This window comes from Hyaena hyaena, unplaced genomic scaffold, assembly GCF_003009895.1.
Source record: "Hyaena hyaena isolate Hyena2069 unplaced genomic scaffold, ASM300989v1 scaffold_947, whole genome shotgun sequence".
Lineage (NCBI taxonomy): Eukaryota > Metazoa > Chordata > Mammalia > Carnivora > Hyaenidae > Hyaena > Hyaena hyaena.
The window spans coordinates 173,797-197,282 of record NW_024081579.1 but is presented as its reverse complement, the minus strand read 5'-3'; the positions used below and the strand labels follow the sequence as shown (position 1 = coordinate 197,282).

General features: G+C 45.5%; 1 long non-coding RNA gene across 1 annotated transcript; it reads right to left on the bottom strand.

The window, feature by feature from the left end:
- Positions 1-9,781: 9,781 nt before the first annotated feature.
- On the bottom strand, positions 9,782-21,947 carry LOC120223088. Its single transcript, XR_005526189.1, has 2 exons — positions 21,777-21,947; positions 9,782-10,508 (listed from the first exon to the last, which is right to left on the bottom strand). It is a non-coding gene; the product is annotated as an uncharacterized LOC120223088 (long non-coding RNA).
- Positions 21,948-23,486: the final 1,539 nt, after the last annotated feature.

The window sequence follows — 23,486 nt, the reverse complement described above, 5'->3', positions numbered from 1 at the left end:
CTTTCCTCGTGATGCCTTTAAAAAATTTTTTTTAATGTTTTGTTTATTTCTGAGAGAGAGAAATAGTGTGAGCAGGGGAGGGTCAGAGAAAGAGGGAGATACAGAATCAGAAGCAGCTCCAGGCTCTCAGCTAGCTGTCACCACAGAGCCCAACACGGGGCTTGAACCCACAAACCGTATGATCATGACCTGAGCTGAAGTTGGACGCTTAACCAACTGAGCCACCCAGACGCCCTTCTTGTGATGTCTTTGTCTGGCTTCGGCGCCAGGGTAATGCCAGTTTCATAGAATGAGTTAGGAAGGGTTCCCTCCTCTTCTACTCTTTGGAAGAGTTTGAGAAGGATTGCTTTTAACTCTTCTTTAAATGTTTGGTAGAATTCACCAGTGAAGCTGTCTGATTTTGGACTTTTGTTTGTTGAAGGCTTTTGATTAGTGATTCAGTCTCCTTGTTATAGGTCTGTTGAGATTTTCTATTTTTCTTCTTGAATCAGTTTAGGTAATTTGTGTGTTTATAGGGATCTACTCATTTCTTCTAGGTTATCTAATGTGTTGCTTTACAGTTGTTTTTAGATCCTCCTACAGTCATTTTTATTTCTGATGATTGGTTGTAACGTCCCCTCCTTCATTTCTGATTTTGGATATTTGTGTCTTCTCTTTCTTTTTCCTTTTCAGTGAACATTAGTTTTTAGTCCTGCTGCCTCTCCCTCTGCCTCCCCCTTCTCCTCCCTTCTCAGTCCTTCCCCTGCCCTCCCATCCTCCTCCTCCTTCTGTTGGACTCTCTCTTCCTTCCCACTTCCTTCCCCTCCTCCCTCCCTCCTCCCTTCCCTTCCTTGCTCCCTCCTTCTTTGCCTTCCTCCTTCATTTCTTCTTCCCTCCCTTCCTCTTTCTCTCTTCATTAATTCTTCATATCGGAAGGCAAACAGGCTGTGTAGTCTTCCACCTCGAAAATAAAACACTCTCTTGACCATTTCCTGTGCAGCTACTTTCCCAGTTCTCTTTCTGAAAAATTCCCTGAGTGACCTACACCAGCCGTCTCGACTTCTGCTCCTCCATCTCCCTCTCAAAGCCATAATACTTGGGGCGCCTGGGTGGCTTAGTCGGTTAAGCGTCCGACTTTCGCTTAGGTCATGATCTCGTGGTTCGTGGGTTCGAGCCCCGCTTCGTGCTCTGTGCTGACTGCCAGCTCAGAGCCTGGAGCCTGTTTCAGTCTGTGACTCCCTCTCTCGCTGACCCTCCCCTGCTCACGCTGTCTCTCTCTCTCTACTAGAAATAAATAAAAACATAAAAAAAAAAATTAAAAAAAAAAAAAGCCATAATACTCAGGTTGGCATTGAAACCGCTTGTCTGCATTACTCATGACCACCACATTGCCAAATCCAGTGATGTCTTCTCCCTCCTCACTGTGGCTTGTCAACAGCATTGGGCCAAGTTGGCTACTTTGAAAGACACTTTTTCCTTCACTGGGCTTCCCAGACATTGTGCTCTCCTGGTTTTTCCCCCCACCTCATCCATCTCTGTCTCTCGGGCTCCCCTGCGGGTCCTTCCTTATCCTGCTGGCCACCAAACATCTGAGTGCCCCATATGCCCATGCTCAGAACTTCACTCCTCTCCCTCCCTTCATCACCCCCTCCAGCCCCATCACATTGTACACCACCTGTACACGAAACAGTCCCAATGGACATTTCTAGTTCTGACATCCTTGTTTCTAAACTTCAGGAGTGTATATCCAGCTGCCTTTTCAGCTGCCCTATAGCTATATCCAACATTTCAGACTCAGTCACCTCTAATATTCCTCTTCAGACCTCCTCTCCCTGCTGGTTGAAGCCTCATCTTCCCCATTCTGCTAAACACCCACCCCATCCTTTTACATATTTAAGCCAGAGAACCTTAAAGTTTGTCTTGACTCCTCTTTTTCTCTCAGAACTTGTATGTGATCCTTTAGCAAACCCCATCTGTTTTACACATCCCTGACCCCAGCTGCCACCCCTCGCCTTACTGCAGTAGCCTCTCACCTGAGCTCTCTGCTTCAGGGTTTCTTTTCAGTATTTGTTCTCCGCATCCACAGGAATGCCTTTCAAACCTAAGTTGGCTTAGTTATTCCTCTGCTCAAATTCCTCCAGTGGCTCCTTTCCTGCCCTGAGTAAAACCAGAGCCCTGCAGAGCCCTACACAGCCTGCCCTCTGTTGAGCCTACGGCCTCAGTTCCCACTACCCTGTGCCCAGCCCTCCAGGCTCCCTGGTGCTTGCCCATCTCTCTGCTGGAAGGTTCTGTCCCCACAGCCCGTCAGCCCTTCTCCAGGGACTGGACTCCAGTCCTGCCCTCCTTGGACTCTCCACGGCCCCACCTCCGCCCTGTCTTTGTACAGCAGTCACCGCCCGTCATGCCGTACGCTGTCCTTATTACTGTCTTCCTAACAGGGACTTAAACTCCAAGAGGGCAGGGATATTCCTGGTGCTTTTTCTTTCTGTTTTCTTTTCTTTTTCTAAATTCCCATATCCACAGCACCTAGAATAACGCCTGGCACCATATATATAATACATGTTTGTTCAATGAACGAATAAAGATCACATCCTGATGACCTGGCTTTTGTCACAGCTTTTCACCTCATTGGTGAGCGAATGTCCCCGTTGTTCAACTCGAAATCTCCAGAGGATGGAGCCTGTTCCCTCCACCTTCCTGGTGGTCCGGGAGAGGCGACTGTTGTAACAGCAACAGCCTGGGCAAGAGGCAGTGACAAATCCTTATGTAACTCTCTCTCAAGCCATTTGGCTTCTAACTTCGGAGAGGAAAATTCGTGTGGGTTTGGAGATTCATACTCACTGCTCTGGCCCCGTTTCTCACCCTCTGTCTTTTCTCTGTGTCACAAGTGATGTGCTTTCCCAGTCACAATGAACAGGCCCATCTTTATATTTCTTAACTGAGCATGAAACCACTGCATGCCCCGCTGGTTCCTGGGAACATCCAGGCATGCCGGGCGGGGCTGTGAGCCCCGGTCGCTGGGCACTGGCAGCTGCCACACTGGAAGGGAGTGAGGGGTCACCAGGCTGGCATCCTTTCCCTTCTAAGGACCCAGAGCCTGCAGGTGGGGCGGGGGGCAAGGACACGCAGGCCTTCTTTCTGGGCCACGTGGTGCCCACCAGCAGAGCTTGGTGCTGGTGCCCGTCGCCAGCCTTTCTTCTTCCTCCAAGATCATGGTGGAATCTCTTTCCAAACTGGACACTTAATTTTTAATCTCCCATTGCAGGTTTTAAAAACAAAACCTGTTTCCCTTGAGGCTTTATGCCTCTGGTCAGCTTTTAATCAGTCTGGAATGAATGATACACTTTAAGGGTTTCTGGGCTTCCTGTGCCCTGGTCCTCAGACCCTTGTGTAAAGGGGGGCCGCCCCATCTCTGCTGCCGAGGGCGAGAGACAAGTTCCAGGTACTGTGGGGCCTGAGTGAGCCTCTCTCTTACAGTCACCACCGACGGGGACCATGTCACCAGCGCGGTCGTGAGCTGACCCCACGTTTGTGGAGCACGTGAGACTTCACGAAAGTGTATTTATGTAAAAATCACTGAGTTCCCTCGGCACCTCTGTGAAAGAGGCAGGGTTGGTAACATTATCTCAATTTTACAGAAATGCTGAGAAAACTAAGTTTTTTAGAGTCATTTATCCAGAGGACAGCAAAACAAAGAGGTTTTCACTCCCAGTTTAGTTTGTTTACATTGCAGTAAAACTGTGGTGTTTTGGACCAAGTCATAGGCAGGGACCATGACCGGCCAGAGGACATAGGGCTGCTGTGCTCACTTGTTTAGACAAATCTGTCATATACTTCCCAGGGGCCAAGCATTTTCCTAGGCGCCAGGGTCATGCAGTGGATTTGATTCTTGATCAGTCAAGATGGACGTGCCAACGAAGGAACACGGCAGTGTGATAACATAAGTTGTATAACAGAGAAATTATATGAAGGAAACCCAAATATTTAAAAGACAATGAGCAGTTTTACAACTGAAATTGCCGTAAGGAGGAAGCAGTCAGTGGGGAGGAGGGAGGTCAGCCCAGACAGCGGAACATGCCCACACAGATACGCAGGCCAGATAAGCCATCTGGTGGGCGGCCATGGGGAGGGTCGGAAGCTAGGTGTGTGGGGAAGTTCCTCGTGGGGCATGTCATGCAGGAGTCTGAAACCAGAGAGAGATGTGCTGAGTCCATAGAGGGGGAGTGGGTGGGAAGTCCCTTCAGGCAGCGGCCAGGACACGCTTACTGCGAGGACCCCAGGATGACTCAACCTCCTGGACACTTGAAAATGCGGAGCATCTGCCCTGAGACCCATGAAAAGTTCTGAGAATTGGAAAGGAAAGGACATCTCTGAGACATGGAAAACTGCAAAACTGACAGTTGATCTGCATCATTAAAACGTCTGCAAGGTGCCCGTTGTGTCCGCTGGGTTCATCAGGGCAGGAAGAGCAAGGGCATCTCACTGTTTTCCAGGCCAATCTCAATGGGTGCATTTCTCTCTTCGCCTGAGTTGCACAGAATGCAAAATTATCGTCAAGAGCTCTGAGCCAACCAAAAAGTGTTGCTCTGAGCCAAATAATTGCACAAGAACATTTCAGAAAACCCTTTGCATGTGAAAATAAGTATTATTTTATGGAGCTGTGGGTGCATTTTTATGTGTCTCCCATGATGTGGATGGACCCCTGAAAGTCTGAATGCCCAGGATTTCCAAGTTCTTGAAACAGCCCTGACCTCCAGGAGAGGAGCCACGGAAACCTGAGTTAGGGGCACTAACGACTGTAGTATCAGAGGTCAGACAGGGGTTTCATGGTTGTGATTGTTTGAAGAAGAAACTTTGTGCGGGCAGAAAGATGAGCCAGAAATTCAGATATGGCCTTGGTTCTGCCGCTGGCCAGCCGGGATCGTGGGGAAATCACTTCTCGGTGCCTCCGTTTCCTCTTGTGTCAAAGCATGATAGGTCTAAAATCAGCGGACATGTGGCCCACAGAAATAATTGGCTGATATACATCTTTTTCATCCTATTTATGTATTTTTTATTTATTTTAAAAATATAACTTATTGTCAAGTTGGCTAACATACAGAGTATACAGTGAGCTCTTGGTTTTGGGGGTAGATTTCCGTGGTTCATCGCTTACATACAACACCCAGTGCTCATGCCAACAAGTGCCCATCACTCATTTTCCCCATCCCCTGCCCCCATCCACCCTCAGTGTGTTCTCTGTATTTAAGAGTCTATTAAAGTAATACATACATTCAGTCTCAAAGCTTAAGTGGTACCTGAAGGCTGTCAACACAGAGAACGTGGTCCCCAGCTTTGAGTCCTGCTTCCAAGAGGCAGCGATGTTTAATGCCTCTAACAGTTTCTCCTGGTTGTCTCATCTTTTTTCTAAGTAGTAAATTTATTCTAGAAGCTCTTAATTTTTCAATTTTATGTGCTACAAGGGTCAGGATCCAGGTGGGACATGTGCGACACTGGCTCCAGACCCAAAACTTAGTCATCAGGATAAATAATATTTTAATGAAATATTTTAAAAATTCAGATATTGCCAAAAACTCATGATAAACAAAATATCACGATCATCAACAAAGGCAGGGTCCCGGGGCCGGGGTTGGGGTGAGGTGAGCGGAGCCAAGCCATACAGCTGTGGGGTCAGATTCTGTCTGTATAGAAACTTGTCATAGTTGGACTTGGATAGTCCACAAATCAGAATTGAGCGCTCGTGTGCCACACTCTGGCTCCCCTCTCCTCCACAGGCCCTGTCCACCTAATGCAGCCCCGTGCAGCCACCTGAGGGCCTTTCTGGAGTGTCGAGGCCCAGGCTGTGTCTCTCCGACCAGTGAGCTCGGGAGGTCTGGGGTGGAGAGTTCCCTGTATGGTTCCAGTGTGCAGCCCAGGTCAGGCCCCGCCCCCCCTTCCCCCCGCAACAGAGTGAGGTCATCATTCGGTGGATTCACTGAGAAATGCGGACATTTGGGCCACTGACAAATTGTCCACAGCTGAGCCCCGTGAGGGACTATGATGGTGATTATGTTTTGATATTGTACACGATTTTTATCCTTGCAGGTAAAAACAAACTGGCTTCGTTGTTACATCTGCTTGACTATTTACGTACTAACCACTAATTCATCCAGAGCCACCTGCCAGAGCCCCGAAATGTCTCCAAGTCAAACACATCAGGTAACTCCTCGGGGGCGTGTGTGTTCCCGAGGACACCCTCCAGGAGTCACTCCCATGGCCCACTATGGTCACCTGTGCAGTGGTCCTGGGTGTCCCCTCCTCCTCTCCCACGTCAGGGCCCCTGCTCCCAGGGTCTCATGTCATCTCTATGCTTGGTTTGTTCATACCCTTCTGTTCTGGAACATTCCCCTGTATTATTTCCCTGAGGACTCTCCTCCATGTTTTTATAGCCCTAGAACTGCTTTTAGCTGCTTGTCAGATCTCCTGGATGGATCTTGTCATTTTCTTATCTTTATGATCTTCTATTGTTCTCTTTCCTAGGAAATGCTCTCCGATTTCCTCTCTCAGTACTTCTACTGACTTTTAAATTTCTATGTTAGTATATTTTGTTTTGTTTTGTTTTGTTTTTAATGTTTTTTTTATTCATTTCTAGGAGAGAGAGAGAGAGACAGCGTGAGCAGGGGAGGGTCAGAGAGAGAGGGAGTCACAGACTGAAACAGGCTCCAGGCTCTGAGCTGGCAGTCAGCACAGAGCCCGACGCGGGGCTCGAACCCACGAACTGCGAGATCACGACCTAAGCGAAAGTCAGACGCTCAACCGACTAAGCCACCCAGGCGCCCCATATGTTAGTATATTTTGATCTCCTGGTCTTTTTTCTGAATGCTCCTTTTCTTGCCTTAGCATCCACTCCGTGTTTTGTGGACATGAGCCCTGAACTGCCGAGCATTTTCCTCTATTTGTCGTCATTTTCTTTTCAAGTTTTCCTCTGCATCGTCTGTTTCCTCATGTTTTCCCCCCTCATTCATAAGTTTGGTGCCTCGTGTCCACAATAGACCCTCCACGTAAGTGCTGGGCAGTCCTTGCCTCTACATTTATTCTTACCCGTGAGGCTCTTAGAAGCAGAGCGGGCCCTGTGTGAACAGAGTTGATGGGTGGAAGGAGGAGGCGGACCGGCCAGTTTCTCCCCCGAGAGGTTTCACTACTCTCGGCCCTTCCTCCGCGCTGCCTTGAGGGAATAGGCCTGATGGACAGGGTTCCCAGGCCCGAAGGTGGCATTGCGACGTGGGTGCACAGAGGGGCCTCTGTGTTTCAGTGTTCAGGACGCAGGGTTTGACGGAATCTCTCTGTCGTCAACAAAATAGCAATGACAGGGCAGGCTCTACCCGTGGGGCTTGTATTTTCATTGTTCCCGGAGACTTCGCCTGAATAGTTCTTAAAATCTCACCAGTCGAGTCTCACCCACAGCCAGAGAGGAGGGCGCCCACTGTGTAGAGTAGCTACAAAAGGAAGTTACGGGGCCACAAAGGGCCGAGTCCCTCCCTGTGTCCTGGGGGACTCGAGGGAGGCTTCCGAGAAGAAGCCAAGAAGCCGTCTCTGCCCGGCCTCAGTTGGTGGATGCAGAATGGGAACGCTTCGGGAGAGGGAGCTGGAGGTGCGGATGCATCTTGCATGTGTGTGGGCAGGGGTTGCATCAAGGGGGGCCACCTCACGTGTTGTGCCTCGTGCTCCAGGAACTCTGTCCATCAAAGCAAAGCTTCCGGAGAAGCACTAATCGTGTGGACAGATTCTTACCCTCCACCCTCCTCATCACTCATCAGGATGATCTGTCCTGAAAATTCCCCCATTCCTTATGGTCTATTCATATTTTTGAATTCATAGTCTCTGTGTTAAACTTAAATCTTAATTTTACTGGCAGTATATTTATAGATCGCTTTCTGGAAAGGTTTCTGCAGAAAACAAATCTCATTCATTGCAGTCTTTGCTTTTCTCAGCTCCCAGTGGTGCTTTCTTTCTTCCCTGGGTTCGCGTGCCTGGGCCCTCTCCACTCACCACACCGTCAAGCATATCTGGACCCTTAATCTCCCCTAATATCGTCTGTGCCAGGCACAGCACAGGGCCCAGCCTGCGTGGCTCTGTTCATTCGCCTCTTCGGGCCTGGACAGGTGCGCCCTGTCCACAACCCTTCTGAGGAGTAAATTCCAATTGTGAGAAAGGGATTCAGGCTCGTCTTCAGGGGGCAAGAGAGACCTTCATATGGAGAGCACTCAGAAGTTGTTTTTCCCTCGGAAAGCAGTTCATCGATCTGCCTAAGAATGCACCTCCGGAGAGTGGTCAGGGAAGCCACTGTGAAAAGGGGTGCTGTCTCATTTGTGGGCAGACCAGGAATCTCCCCATCAGTTCCTGGGAGCTCGTTGCTTGTCCACACTTGAAGGCAGTGACTTCGTCATCGTTACCCAGGCCCCTGGGCTAAGATGCCTGGAGGCGGGGGAAATGGGAGAGGCATTCTGTGGGCTTAGTAAGTGGGAAAAGTCATCACAACTTTCCCAGTAGGGGAAATCCTGCAATGTCAGGTTGTGAAAGCTCTTTCTCTCTAACGTCTCTCTGCCGTTCGTCAGCTGGCCGGCCGCCTTGCCCTCCGCATCTGCCTCCTCACCTGTCAGGTGCAGGGTGCAGAGCCCAGGCTGCACTGCCCGCGTGCGCGCGCGTGTGACCGCTGAGCCCTGCAGTGTGGCCAGCCTCGGTCCCGGTGCGCCGCGGGGGTAAAATATGTGCTGGGATTTGAAGATGCGTGTGAAAATTTGTAAAATCTCTTATTCATAATTTTACTGAATGTATGTTGAAACAATATTTTAGCTATATTGAATAAAATGTGTTATCAAGATTAATGTCCCTCCTTTTTTCTTTTTTTAATTCATTTTTAACATTTGTTTGTTTGTTGTTTATTTATTTATTTTGACAGTGACAGAGAGATAGCATGCCCAAGCAGAAGAGGGGCAGAGAGAGAGAAAGAGGGAGAGAGAGTCCCACGCAGGCCCCGTGCTGTCAGCCCAGAGCCCAACACAAGGCTCGAACTCACTAACCGTTGAGATCAGGACCTGAACCTAAATCAGCAGTTGGATACTTAACTGAATGCGTCACCCAGGCGCTCCCCACATTTTTTTTTTTTTTTTTGCTTTTTAAAAGTGAAAACCAGACAACCTAGAATTGCACACACGGAGCTCATTATGGGTGTCCCTGTATTTCTAGGCCAGCGCTGCCCTGGGTGGTCTGTAACTTCCTCTTGGTCCCCCAATTCTGTGACTCTAAGTGTTCTGATTCCTGCTAGTTACTCAGCAGAACGAATCCAGAGAGCACTTAAAATCAATGCTTGTCCTCAAGAAGCTTATACTCTCACTTTATAAAGGCTAAACTTAAAAGTTAAAACGAGTTCTTGGACTGGTCGGAATCATTCACACCCGCTAGAAAGCCGCTTTACTATCTTGCCCAATAAACAAGAGTGGAGCACTTAGAGAGTAACTAGTTTGCATCCGTTTCAACCAACAGGATGTAATGAAAAGCAAGATAGCCCTGGGTGAATTCACTATTTCATCGTAGGGAACTCCCAGTGACCTTGAATTTTCAAGAATTCTTCTCCCAAGAAGGTAGGAGGTAACCTGTCTCCAGGCCGGCAGCGTCTCCAGCCTGTGGTGTGGGGAGCCTTCCAGTCGGGAGCAGAAGATTAAGAGGAACGTCAAGGCATGAGGGTGCAAAACGTTAGTACATTAAAACGATCACTGGATAAATGAAATTTAACTTTTAGAGACCACGACCAAGACCAAAAAGCTCAAATTTAGAAATTTACCGTGGCATCATCATGGTCACTGATATTCAGAATACCGAAGGGCTAAATTTATATTTCTTGGGAGGAAGGGATACAGCCAGAAGAAAAGCCGTCTGCATAGACATCACACCACCACCAACTCAACATATTAAGGATGAAGTGAGATCCACAGTAAATTCAGGTTCCAAGCAGTCGTCTTGGCAGCCTTTGGACTTGTGTTGAGCACATGAAATGTCTTAAACATTTTGTTGATCTTGCAGATTTCCCTAGCTTGAAGTCTCTCCTCAGGAGGCAGGGATGTTTCTCACATCGTTGCTGTAACCGATCTGAGTTCCTCCAGTGAAAAGCGGGAATATGTTTGCTCATTTAGATGAAGACCTTTCAGGTGCCTCCAGTCCCTTTAATAATCTTCATTCCCTGCACAGTTTGGAGCACATCGTAATCAGGCTCCTAGCCAGCAGAAGAAAACCATCACTAACATCTGCTCCGAAGGGAAAAGAACAAAGTATAAGCTGTGTGCCTAATCCTGTGAAATCATGTTTGTTTACAAGGAGCCCTTAGCTCTCCAGCCGGTTCACCCCCCGCTTAAGGACTGTAATGACAGAGTAATTTTCTGGGAAGAGCGATGCTGGGCACTGGCTCCCTTACGGTGCAGGGGGCCGTTCTGGGGGGCACTGGGCTGGGAGTCTTGACACATCTTCATATTCTCTTCCTGGAATTCACACTTCTCCTGTGGGAGTAAAGGACACATGTTATCACACGTGTGAACTCTCCGAGGCCAGAAACTCATTTGTCTTTCCAGAAACCAGAATAATGTTTGGCACATTGAAGTTCACTAAGTGGTGAATTAAAAGCAATTATTTAAAGACTCTGTAGACACAGCCACTTGATTTTCTTGAATGAAAGTTGAGAGATAGGTATCTCTGAGGTTTAAAATGAAGGGAGAAGAGTTTAGATGTCTTCTAAAACGTGAAGAAGCCTCTGGAGGCATAGCTGGCGACGTGGCCTATTTCAGGTCTGAGTTACTCAAGAGCAAAACACCGACAGGAAGCGTGCAGCCAGCTGCCTGTTTTGCATGTTGCAACGACAGAGCGCAGACATCACTTAGAACAACTGACGGCAGGTATTCTTCTGAATAGGCAGGAATGGAAGATTGGGAAAGCGTCTGAAAACATTTCATGTTGGGATCTTTCACAGCTTTCCCAGCCTTAGAGGTTTCGAGAGAATTGTTTAATGTGGCCTTTGGTGTCTGCTTGCAAAATACGGCAGCCTATTCTTGAACACAAAGAGGTGTTTCAGGATGTCTGCCCAGTGAAAAGTGGCCTGCCTCCTCAGCTTCCCAAAATATGTAAATTAAACTGATCACAAAACCGTTTTTGTTTTCAGGAGTTAATAAGAACCTATTCCTTAGCCCTCTCTCCTCTGGTTTTTATTATTACTTATCTTCTTATGAAGTTCCCTCAAAAGTCAAGAATGGCAGTCTCTTTTACTAAATCCAGAAGCATTCTCTTGGTCTTTGGTTTTCCATGACCTTGTATGACAGGTACTTGGTATCAATGGCCACCTGCTCCTTCCTGAAACTTTTTCTTTTCTGATTTCCAAGACATCACGCATTCCAGTCTCTGCCTGCCTCTTTGCTGGTGCTTCCTTTATGCCTCTTCACTCATTCCATTGCTCTGGGAACTTGCTTAGCCTCTGTTTGGACCTTCTGGCCTCTGTTGTGTTCAGTCCCAATAGAGCAGATCCACTCACGTATCTGCCCTTCCCAGTGTCACGCGGATGCTTCCAGATCTGTGTTGCTATACAGTCTATGCTTCCATAGGAATATTTCCCTTGCTCGGGGGTCCCTCCGTGTGACTGAACATGTGGCTAGCAGCACTCTTTGTCTTAGCCTCTAAACTGAGACCCCACCCTGGCTGTTCCCTCCGAGTCAGGAAGACCTGCCAGGCGCCCAGTCCTGCAGACCCCGTCTCTGAAATATCTTCTGGTCTTACTGTCGCTATTGTGTGCACCACCATCACACAAGCTACACCCGGATTTTTGCACCAATTTTCCAGCTGGTTACATGGGACTCATCCAATTGATTGATATAGATCTGGGTTTCTTCTCCTTTCTGGTATACTTGTATCACAATACCCACATGATTAGAAATCTGTATGGACCTTATTTCCTTCAGTAGAAAATCTAAGCCCCTCTTTGTGTTTAATGGTAAGACAAGGGACTGAATGCAGCTGGTTGGCAGAGGTAGGGAGAGGAAGAGGGGAGCAGCAGGTGCACAAGTGAGGCCAGGGAGGTCTTGAGGGGCACGAGGGCCCTGTTGAAGATGCTGATCTGTGTCCTAAGGAAATACGGAGGCACCAACCTGTGTTAAGAAGCAAAGAATGTGTGTGTGTGTGTATGTGTGTGTGTGTGTGTGTGTCTGTACATACATAAATACATAAAAAAGGACCAGTCTGCACTTAAAAGCATTCCAAATGCAGAGTAAGAACACACTGGAAGCAGAGAACCTAGTTAGTCAGGAATCCGTTGTACCAGTTCTGGGGAGAGGTGATGGTGGCTTGGCAAAGGTAGTGGTGGGAGACAGAGAGAGAGCTTGATGAATTTGAGTTATATGAAAGATACGGTTTCAAGACACTTAGAGTTTAGAAAGTGGTACCAACACGCACACAAATGGCCATACAATGAGAAGGTGCAGAAAGGGACACAGGTGGATTCATCAGCGTGACGAGGGGGTACCATCACCTATAGTTCAGGCAAGTTGCAGGAGGTCTGATCAGAGTGGTTGGAGATGACTAGGCTTTAGAGAACAGGAAGGGAAAGAAAACTCCAGGTACAATGAACACCACTTGATGGGGGAGAGGGAGGGAGGCAAACCATGAGAGACTCCTGAATGCTGAGAACAAACTGAGGACTGATGGGGGTGGGGGGAGGGGTAGGAGGGAGACGGGCATGGAGGAGGGCACTTGTGGGGATGAGCTCTGGGTTTTATATGGAAACCAACTTGACAATAAACTATTAAAAAAACAATGAACACCACTTGAGAGACAGAGGGATAAAATAGCATGGTGTTCAGGAAACTCCGTTTGCATTTGGCGGACATTAAGGTGCAGCATAGGTAGGGGTGATGGTGACAAAGGCTTCGTGTGCATATCAAATGGCCTTGTTTGGACTTTATCCTATGGACTTGGGAGTCATTAGAAGGTTTGGGTCAGTGAGGAGTCCTGATAGCACTTGCAGTGGGAGCCATCGCTCCAGTAGTGAAGAGAATGGGTTAGAGGGAGCTTTGACTGGAGCCAGCGAGACCAGGAGACTGGTGATGGTTCAGGCTCGAGATGATGGGGACAGGAACTAAGGCAGTGTCAGGGGAGAGCAGAAGGAAAGAAAGAAAAAGGCAAAATGCAGATGACAAAATTGACAGGTGTTCTGAGTGATTACATGTGGGGGATTAAGGGGAGGGAGAAACCCAAGCCAGGTTTCTGGCGAGGGTACCTGGGCAGGCAAAGGGGCCATTATCCAGGCGGAGGATAAAGAATTCCACCTGAACTCTGCTAGGTAGATGAGCTTCTGGAACACCACGTGGAGATGTCCAGTAGGTGGTTGAATAAATCACCCTGAAACCGAGGAGGCATTTAAGTGAGTTCAGATATGTGAACTCTTCCCCAATTATCTTTCAAAATACATGTAGGTGGGGTGTTTGAAGAACATATTTAAGATGCATTATTCTGGGAGGCAACTCTTTGGATACTGACGACAACTGGAGGGATGTACCGTGAGTTCGGTTGTTTTATAATCTCCTGCGGGCATTTTGTCCCCAAAATGTACATTATAGCTTTATCCAAAGACATCTTAAAGTCTATGTTAAATTATCATCCTGAGAGTAGATAGATTCCATACAGGTGTTTAAGCCTTCAGGGATAGTGTCAAGTTTGTACTCAGAAAAGGTACACTGGCTGCAAACCAGCACTGGGAACCTCAGGGCATTTAAGGTGCAGATGTGAGATAAATCTCACACATTGCTCCTCTAGTTTTGCAGAATACTGAATGACAACCCTTCAGGGAAGAACAAACAAACCATTTGTCATAAAAAAATGTTTATACTTGCCTGACAGGTACTCTGCTTCCTTCTCTGTTACTATCTGTAGGATGTGTTGTCGCTGTGGTTTTAAAAGTCTCAGACAAACACCTTAAGCAAAAGCAGAACACATACATAAAAGAAATACTTGGTCCTCTCTTCTGACTCTGTGCTTGGTGGATTTCAGATGCTGGAGTTTGAGTCACAGGATTAAGGGAAAGCCCGAACATTCTGACATATACTCTCAGGACAATTGTCTGTATCGACCACATTCACCCAGGAGGTCTTCCTAAGGTTGAGAGGACCTGGGTGTATCATAAGAACTCAATATGGTGGTTGGTGGTGACACATCATTTCATTTAGTTCTTATAGCAGCACTATTAGGTAATATTTATTATGATGTCCTTTTTTTAATGTTTTTGTTTTTGTTTTGAGAGAGAGAGAACATAAGTGGAGGAGGGGCAGAGAGAGGGAGACACAGAATCTGAAGTAGGATCCAGGCTCTGAGCTGTCAGCACAGAGCCCAACACAGGGCTCAAACTCACAGACCATGAGCTCATGACCTGAGCTGAAGTTGGACACTTAACGGACTGAGCCACCCAGGTACCCATGATGCCCATTTTTAACTGAGGAAACCAGAATATAGAGAACTATGAACCATGCCTATGTTGAGATAGGAAGAATTAATGAGAAATTTGATTTGCTTCCTTCCAGAACAATTTATGAAGCCATTCACTTGATAAATATCTATTGAACACCCTACTTAATGCTAGGCACTGAGGTAAAGTATTGAGCCAAACAGATGTGTCCCAGATTTCAGGGAATTTACAGTCTAATGTGGCAGAGAGACAATCTAATCATACAAAAGTATATAATTGTAGTAAATGTTATGAAGAAAATGTACAGGGAGATATTAGAGCACTTTTCATGCATGTAAAGAATTACCATAGCACTTAGCCCTATGGTGCTATTCAGATATTTAACACCAATATAGCTCTGGCAGTGCCCAATCAGAATATGTGTGTGGCCATCAGAACAGAGCTGGCTGGTGCCACTGTTGTGACATATACCTGGTGAGTGTGTGGCACGAGCCCGGTGAGTGTCTGCCATGCTGGGCACACGGACTGCAAGTGCAGTGCATTGACTGATCAGCTCCTCTTCATCCCATGCTCCTAGTGCAAAGTCTTGTACTCAACAAATAACAGCTGATAATTGAATACTTTATTTTAATTTCTGGACCTTGCCCCAGTTCCACTGTAAAGGTGAGAAATTTTGTTCTCTATGTTTTCATTCATATTCTAACCAGGTCATCCTGAACTACAGGAAGGATCTGGCTCCTTGCATCAATCATTTTAATGCATCCAGACATTTGTTAGGATTAGAAATACCTATTTGGTAGTACTCGTGTAAAATGTGCTTTGTACATAGTAAGCACTGTGTAGGGTTAGCTAGTATTGTCCTCTCACTGTTGCTGTTATTATTATACCACTATTTATTTACTCCTTTCGCAGGCGATAATTTATGTGAAAATTTATGCATTATACTAAGCATTATACTAAGATTGCTGAAGCATATCTGTTGTTTGTACTCAATAAAACACCATAGGTATGCATCTGGACAAAAATTAGCAACCTGAATCTTTCCCTTCACTTAAAATGACTTCCAGATGGTGCAAAGATTAGAATGTGAAAAACAAAATCATAAAAGCAATAAAACATACTTAGGATAATATTTAATATAATTCTGGAATGGGAAAGGTCTTTCTAAATTGAAATAAATCTCAGAAGCCATAAAAGAAAACACTAGTATTGAATTCAACTGCATAATATTAAAAACTGACTCCATGAGGGAAAAACATAAAGTCAAAATACAATTATAACTGGGGGTAAATTTGCAGCTCATATCATGGACAAATGACTAATTTCCCTAATAGATAAAGAATGCAAATTAATAACTAAGGAAAAGGAAAATGACTCAACTACAAACTAGCTAGGGATATATGTATATATACATATATATGTGTATAAATAAAATATTAAATATATAAATATATATTTTAATTATACAACTGCTCTTTAAAATTTTAAGGATTACTATAAATATTGAACTTCACTCATAATAAGAGAAATGAAAATTAAGTGACAGTGAATACCATTTTTCAACCATGATATTGGCAAAGATTTAAAAAATAAAAACACTGTATTGAGTGAGGGGTTAAGAGTGAGGGGAAATAGATATTCCCAAATATTTCGGGTGAAAGAGTAAATTGGTGAGATCTCAATGGAAAGAAATTTGGTAGTGTTGGCCAAAAACAGCAGCGCAGACTATTATGACTCAAGCAGCTCTATTAGTAATTTATCCTAAAGACAATTGTTTTTACAAATGCAAAATTAAGAATGCATATGTCCACAGCAGCATCGTCTGTAATAACAAAAATGGAAAACAGTATAAATATCCATCAACAGAGGTCTGGCTAAATTTATAGTAGTTCCAAACTATGGGACTCTCTATAACCCTTTAACAACAATAGAATTAGCCATTCTGTACTTATATAACCTACAACCTGCCAAGTAGATATTAAAGTAGAAAATGCAAGATGCAAAACATTGTGTGTAACATGCTACCATTTGTGTGAAAGTGTATTGTCATATACACTTCCATAAATACAGAATATCTCTGGACAAGAAACAACAAACAAGAAAAATTTCTCAACAAGAAAATCTGGCTCCTCTGGAGAGGGACACTGGGTGAATGAAGGGGACGCAGGGATGGGATGAAAATCTAAAGTCTGATATTTCACTGAATTCCTTTTACCTTAATATTTTCCTTGTGAGTATGTTACTAATTTAAAATTAATTAATTAAATTAATTAAAAAATTATAATCTCCATCAATTGGAGTTTTCTAACTTTGGAGGTTACCTCATGCAATCTTTTTTATCAATACAAGAAGCCTTTCCACCACAGGAGCAGCACGTGTCTTCACTCTGTTGAACATTTTAGTCATGGGAGCCTACTCCTTGTTGAAACAGCTTGTTCGACTTTTGGATACATCTAATTTGTTCCTTTATGGGTTAGTTTAATGAATACTTATTGAGTACTTGGCACTGTGTGTCCTTTGTAATTTTTTCCTTATATAGATCCCAAATGTGTTTCTTTCTTTGGCGTCTGCTTATTTTACTTTTGTTTTCCAGAGGATTACATGGGTATCCTTTACCAACTGGAGAATCCTTATTCTGTGCTAAATATAATCTGCTTCCTATTCTGGTCCTCATATGAAATATAGAATGATTTTCAGATCCTTGTTCAACGTGGGAAGATTTTATCTCATTTTTGGGAGTATGTCTTCTATGCTGTGGTGCTCTAAGCTGATTTCATCATTTCAGAGTAGTCAGGTTAGCAGCCAATAGGTATATTTTGATCTAGACTCTACACTTCTATTTATAGTCTAAAGTTATGTTAATCTGTGCTAGCAATATTGCCAAATGGCTCAAGTGAATTTTACAATGAATAGCAGTCAATAAAGATGAAAAAGACAAGCCACAGGTTGGGAAAAATACTTTGAGATTGTATATTTGGTAAGAGACTTGTATTTAAGTTATATAAAGAACACCTGCAACTCAATAATGAATAAATAAATAAACCAATTAAAATGGGCAAAGGATTTGACCAGATATTTCCTCCAAAAGATTATACAAGTGGTCAATAAGCACATGAAAATATGCCCAACATCCCTAGTCCCTGGGGAAATGTAAATCAAAACTACAAGGCATGGCTTCACATCCACTGGAATGGCTATGATAAGAAAGACAGATAATAGCAAGCATGGAGAGGAGGTGGAGAAATCGGAGCCCTCCCACATCGCTATTGTGATTTGAAAGTGGTGGTTTCCCACTTCTGGGAAACATTCTGGCAGTTCCTTAGAAACTATAAGTGTAGAGCTGCCCTGTGGCCCAGCAATTCCGCTCCTAGGGGGTTGCCCCAGAGAAATAAAAACACAGGTACACACAAGAGCTTGCACATCAGTGTTCATACCTGCATTATTCATTATGGCTAAAAAATGTAAACATCCCAGATGTCTATCTACTGATGATGGGCAAACAAATACACTCCTAAAATAGAATATGATGTGGCCAGAAAAATGAGCTAAGTACTGATGTATTTTACAAGGTGGGTGAACCTCGAAAACATTATACTAAAAAGCCAGTCACAAAAGATCATTCATTGCATAACTTCTTTCATATGAAATGCCCAAAACAGGCAAATCTGTAGAGACCAAAAGTGGATGAGTGATGGCTAAGCAGTAGGGGGTGGGGGTGGGGCAGGAGTGACTAATGAGCATAGGATTTCTTTTTGAGGTGATGAAATGCTCAAAAATTTGACTTTGGTGATACTTGCATAAGTCTGTTAATATTACTGGAAACCCCTGAATTTTACGCTTTAAGTGGGTATATTTTATTGTATGTGAATTATAGCTCAATAAAGCTGTTTTTCAGGAGTAGAACATGTAGTTCAGCGATTCTTAGGGACCTGGTGCCACAAATTCCATTGGCAACCTATCATTGAATTCCTTCTCGGAATATTTTCAAAGGCAAAAATAAAAATTAAAAAAAGTAGAACCCGCAGGTCAGGGATTCTTAGTGATTTAGTACCGTGAATTCTGTTGGCAACTTAGTATTGGATCCCTTCTTGGAATATTTTTAAATGCAAAAATAAAATACTTTTAAACATTTTATTATTTTGTTTATTTGTTTTTTAGAGGGAGAGAGCGTGAGTGGGGAGAGGGGCAGATGGAGAGAGGGAGAGAATCTCAAGCAGGCTTCACACTCAGTGCCCCCTGACATAGGGCTCCGTCCCACGACCCTGGGATCGTGATCTGAGCTGAAATCAAGTGCAGATGCTTAACCGACTGAGCCACCCAGATTCCCCCCAAATAAAATATTTTTAAATGCAAAAATAAAATAGTACAAACAAAGGCAACTAGCTGAAATACAGTGAATGAAAGAACATAGTGCTGTGGAGGAAAGTAAAGCGGGGAAGATGGACAGGACGCGTGTTGCAGGGGTAGGGGATAGGGCTGCAATTTTAAAACAGGGTCGTCAGAGAAAGTCTGACTTAGCTGCTGACATTCCAGAAGACCTGAAAGAGTTAGAGCAGCAAGCCACGCCACATCTTGAGGAAGAGTGTGCCGGGCAGCAGGAAAGGAAAGCCAAGAGCAGAGGCTCTGAAGCAGGGCGTGCGTCTGTATCCTGGGAGGGGAAGGCCTGTCTAGCAGAGGGGAAAGCTTGTGGCGGGGAAATGTGCAGGAGATGAGGTCAGAGAGACGCCCACCAGCCACACAGGCAGGGTCTCTCAGCCCCTTAAGCACTTGGTCTTTTACTCTGGTGAGACAGACATCTCTCCCATGGAGAACTATGGCGCCAATCCAGGCAAGAGAGATGGGGAGACAGGGTCTAGGCAGTAGCAATGGTGGCCCAGAGGAGTGGGCCGATTCTGGCTATGAGATTTAAGATAGAGCTGAATGAGGCGTCTGCTCCTGTTAGTTGACCACATTCCCAGCCCGAAGGCAGCAAATGAGCAAATTGGAAAGTTCAGTTTAGAATTGATTCTAAAGTATCTATGTGTTATGTGTATTTACTATTGTATTATACTATACATTTTTATAACATAATACATAATATGTATTATTTTTAACACCAACGAGTTTTACTAACAGATAAGAGCTCGCTTTTCTCCACCTGGATGGCAAAATGGGGTAATCAGCAGCACGAACCTATTGCTGGTTGAAGAGTCATGGACTTTGAAGTCGGGTAGACAGGGCTTGTCTGCATCCTTAGAGCTGCACCTACTGGGTGTGCGATGCAGACTAGCAACCCAATGGCCCTGTTTTTACGTGTAGGAGCATCACAGCAATTCAGTGAAATTATGTGAATAAAGTGGCCGGCATAGTGCCAGGCACATGTAAATATACACTCACATTAGCACTTTCCTTCCCTGGTCCAACATAGCTCTCAGCTCGGCCCAGAACCTTCCCCATAAACACACTGGACAATCTAAATCTTTTTCTTCTTTTCTTTTTAAAATTTTAATTCCAGCTATTTAACATACAATGTGATATTAGTGTTAGATGTACAATATAGTGACTCAGCACTTCCGCACCTCACCCAGTTCTTGCCACAAGTGCCTTCCTCAGTCCCCATCACCTATTTCCTACCCCCCACCAACGCCCCTCTGTGACCATCAGTGTGTCCTGTACAGTTAAGAGTCTGTTTCTTTGTTTGTCTCCACCCCTTACGTTCATTTCTTTTGTTTCTTCAATCTCACATAGGAGTGAAAATCCAAATCTTAAATGTGCCTATGTCACATTTATAATTTAAGAAAATATATTTCAGAAACAGGAGAATAGAAAGTAATATTTTTATGATGTCTTTTCCTAGGAAGAATGTTTGAGTCTGATAAGAACTAGCCTATGCAGTTTATTATCAAAACCAATAATCTTTTTTTTTTTTTCAAAACCAATAATCTTATCAGGATTATTGCTTGCTGTGTTCTAATGGTTCAGAAGAAGAGCCATCTTCCAAAAAAATTCGGAGTTTCATTAATTATATTCCTCTTGGATAAAGATCTTTTTCCTGACTACTAAGATTTTAGAAAGGTAAAGCAAAGTTTAAACTTGTGGTGCACTGGGGAAGTTCACATTCTGGGAATAAATTAAGAAATATGCCAGCCATCGTTTTTAAGAAGCCAAGCCCCTAGCACGCAGACCTCAGCAATTTCCTCTTACATTTGTGCAGAAACCAGACTCACATAATGCTCCCCACCCTGCCCTCTCAGCACACACACATTCACAAGCATGCCCTGAGGAGAGCTAAGCCTTGTGTCCCCAGAACATCTTATTTGGCTCAGGTGGCTTTTAGAATGTCACACCAGAGCAATGTCCCCTTCCCTACCTTTCCTTTTTTTTTTCTTTTTCTTTCTGACATACTGAGTGATTTTTTTAATAGTTTATTGTCAGGTTGGTTTCCATATAACATCCAGTGTTCATCCCCACACGTGCCCTCCTACCTACCTTTCACTTTCAAAAGCTCCTGTTAGAAAGCCGTGTTCCTGCTTTACCCAGAAAATAAATTAATGGATGAAGAAACTAATTTATCTAATAATCTTTTATCTTCACAAGTTCAGAATCCTTGGTGGGTAGAGATTTTCTTCCCCAATAACTAATTTTTGACCTCAATGCCTTGGTTTTAGGACTGTTCACCACCTGGTCCTTTCCTAACCGATGGTGCCCATTTCCTGCTGCAATAGTGCAGCCCATTGCAGCTGGAGACTCTGCTGGTGACCCTGTGCACATGACTCATCCCCCCTTCCTTTTAGTCATTTTTCTGACCATATCCTTGCCTGACCTTTGTTATGTCTCTTCTTCATGCCATTTCCTTTCTGGTTTCAAAATACTTCTCAAAACTTCAGGGACCTTCCCAGATTAACCTGCTCATAATAATTCCAATAACCCCTTAGAATATAAGCATCTGTATTCAAAAGTGATGCTCATCACATCGAGAAGTAGGTGATGTTTCTACACAGAACTTTGCAGCTGGTGTGCATCTTTGAGGGTTGTCTGGTGTCATCCCTTAATCTTCCAGATGAGGGACACAGAGGTCTAGCTATCTAGTCCTGTGACGTCTAGGCTAGTTCTCTCTGCCACCCTGGTGCTAGTTTACAATCACCTCTCTCTCAGTACAGTTATTGTAACCCGGTTACCAGCACAACTCAGCAAGTCAGATGATGGTATCAAGAGTTTCTATCTCCCATCACTCACTAGCTGTTAATATTTGGAAGTTAGGTCTCATTTCTTCATTCGTGAAATGAGGCTAGTGTTAGTACCCACCTTACTGGGTTATTGGGAGGTTTAGACGGGGCAATCCATGTACCTGAGAAATGGCAGGTGTCCAGTGAATGTTGGTGGAGGTTGTGACGATGGGGCCTGTCGTGGTGAGTACAAAGTAGCCGTATTGAGCTGATTTTCTTTGTTCTCAGAGGCTTCCGTCCTGGTTCTCCTCCATCCTTTCTTAAACTTCCTCTCTTCTCTCCGAGGCTCCCATACATGGCGATTTATATGCTTACTCTCAAGTGTTCGGGGAAGGTCCAGAACAAAGGAAGTGGTCAGTGTGAGGTCACAGAAGCCTCGGGTAGGTGTGGACCATCTGTCTGAGATAATGATAGGAAAATGGGTGAGATTTGTTTCTCTTTGCAGAGAATGGAAAATACAGTTCACACATCAGATCTAAAACCCGAGGAAGGAAGCATAGTCAAGTACCCGGTCCTTAGGCGACTGGAGGGCAGAACTGATTGGGGAATGAAGAGCTAAGCCTGGAGGGGCCAGGTCTCTGGGAGGGAGTGATGGACAGCAGGTGACATTCTGCCAACACGGGGTGCTCTGCCAACACGGGGGTGCTCTGCCAACACACGGGTGCTCTACCAACACACGGGTGCTCTGCCAACACGGGGGTGCTCTGCCAACACCGGGGGCCTCTGCCAACACAGAGGGGGGAGCAGCATGGCTGAACACGCAGCCTGTCACGCATGCACAGCACCGCGGCTCCCTTGAAGACCCTCCTTGCTCTTGGATGGTCTTACAGGGTCAGCTGGGTCTGCCCTTCAGGGCTCCCCTCGTCTGTCTACCTAACCCTCTCTCTCGGGAGGACTGCTCAGCGCCTCTCATCGGCTGTCTACTGTCTCCCGGCTTCTGCTCTGGCCCCGCTGCCAGACGCAGCGCCCCACCCCCAGAGCTGGTGAAGGTCACCACGAGTGCAAAGCACCGAGCACTTCGTTCATGTCTCTGGAGCCAGGGGCAGTCTGGTTTATCCCCTGTGTGGGGTGACGACTCAGAGAAGTCAAACAGCCGAGGAAAGCTGGGTGGGGCCTCGAAACCACCTCATTGTGACCTGAAGGTCCGCATCCCACAGACCACGTGGCCTGTGCTGCTTCAGAGACCCCAGACACTGCCAGCAGGGTGTCCCCAGCGTCCCCACCCCTGCACCCCGGCACGCAGGCTCTGCTAGGCCCCTCGTCACTGACGCGAGCCCACGCCCCTCTCCTAAACTGCGCCCCACCTGTGCATGCAGGCATGCACGTCCACACGCACACACTCTGTATACTTGCACACCACGCATTTTATAGACAGAGTAAGATTTGAAACGTTACTAAAAATTTCACAGTGAGCACCTAGGGCCTCCTGCCAACACTCCTGGCTTGCATATGCTCTCTTCCCCGTTTCAGCCTGAAGTGGTCAACTACTCGGAGTCTTTTTTTAAATGTTTATTTGTATTTATTTCTGAGAGAGAGATTGTGTGCATGTGGGGGAGGGGCAGAGAGAGAAGGAGAGAGAATCCCAAGCAGGCTCCACACTGTCAGCACAGGGTCTGACTTGGGGCTCATTCCCACCACCGTGAGATCATGGCCTGAGTCAGAACCAAGAGTTGAATGCTTAACCAACTGAGCCGCCCAGGCACCCCTCAACCCCTCAACTACTCCGATCTCAATTCTGGAATCAATAGGGAATTCTCTCCCTTGTCCCGCACAGACCAGCGCTGCCCACACGCAGGCCACAAAGTGGCCTCTGCTTTGACCCCAAGAGGAAG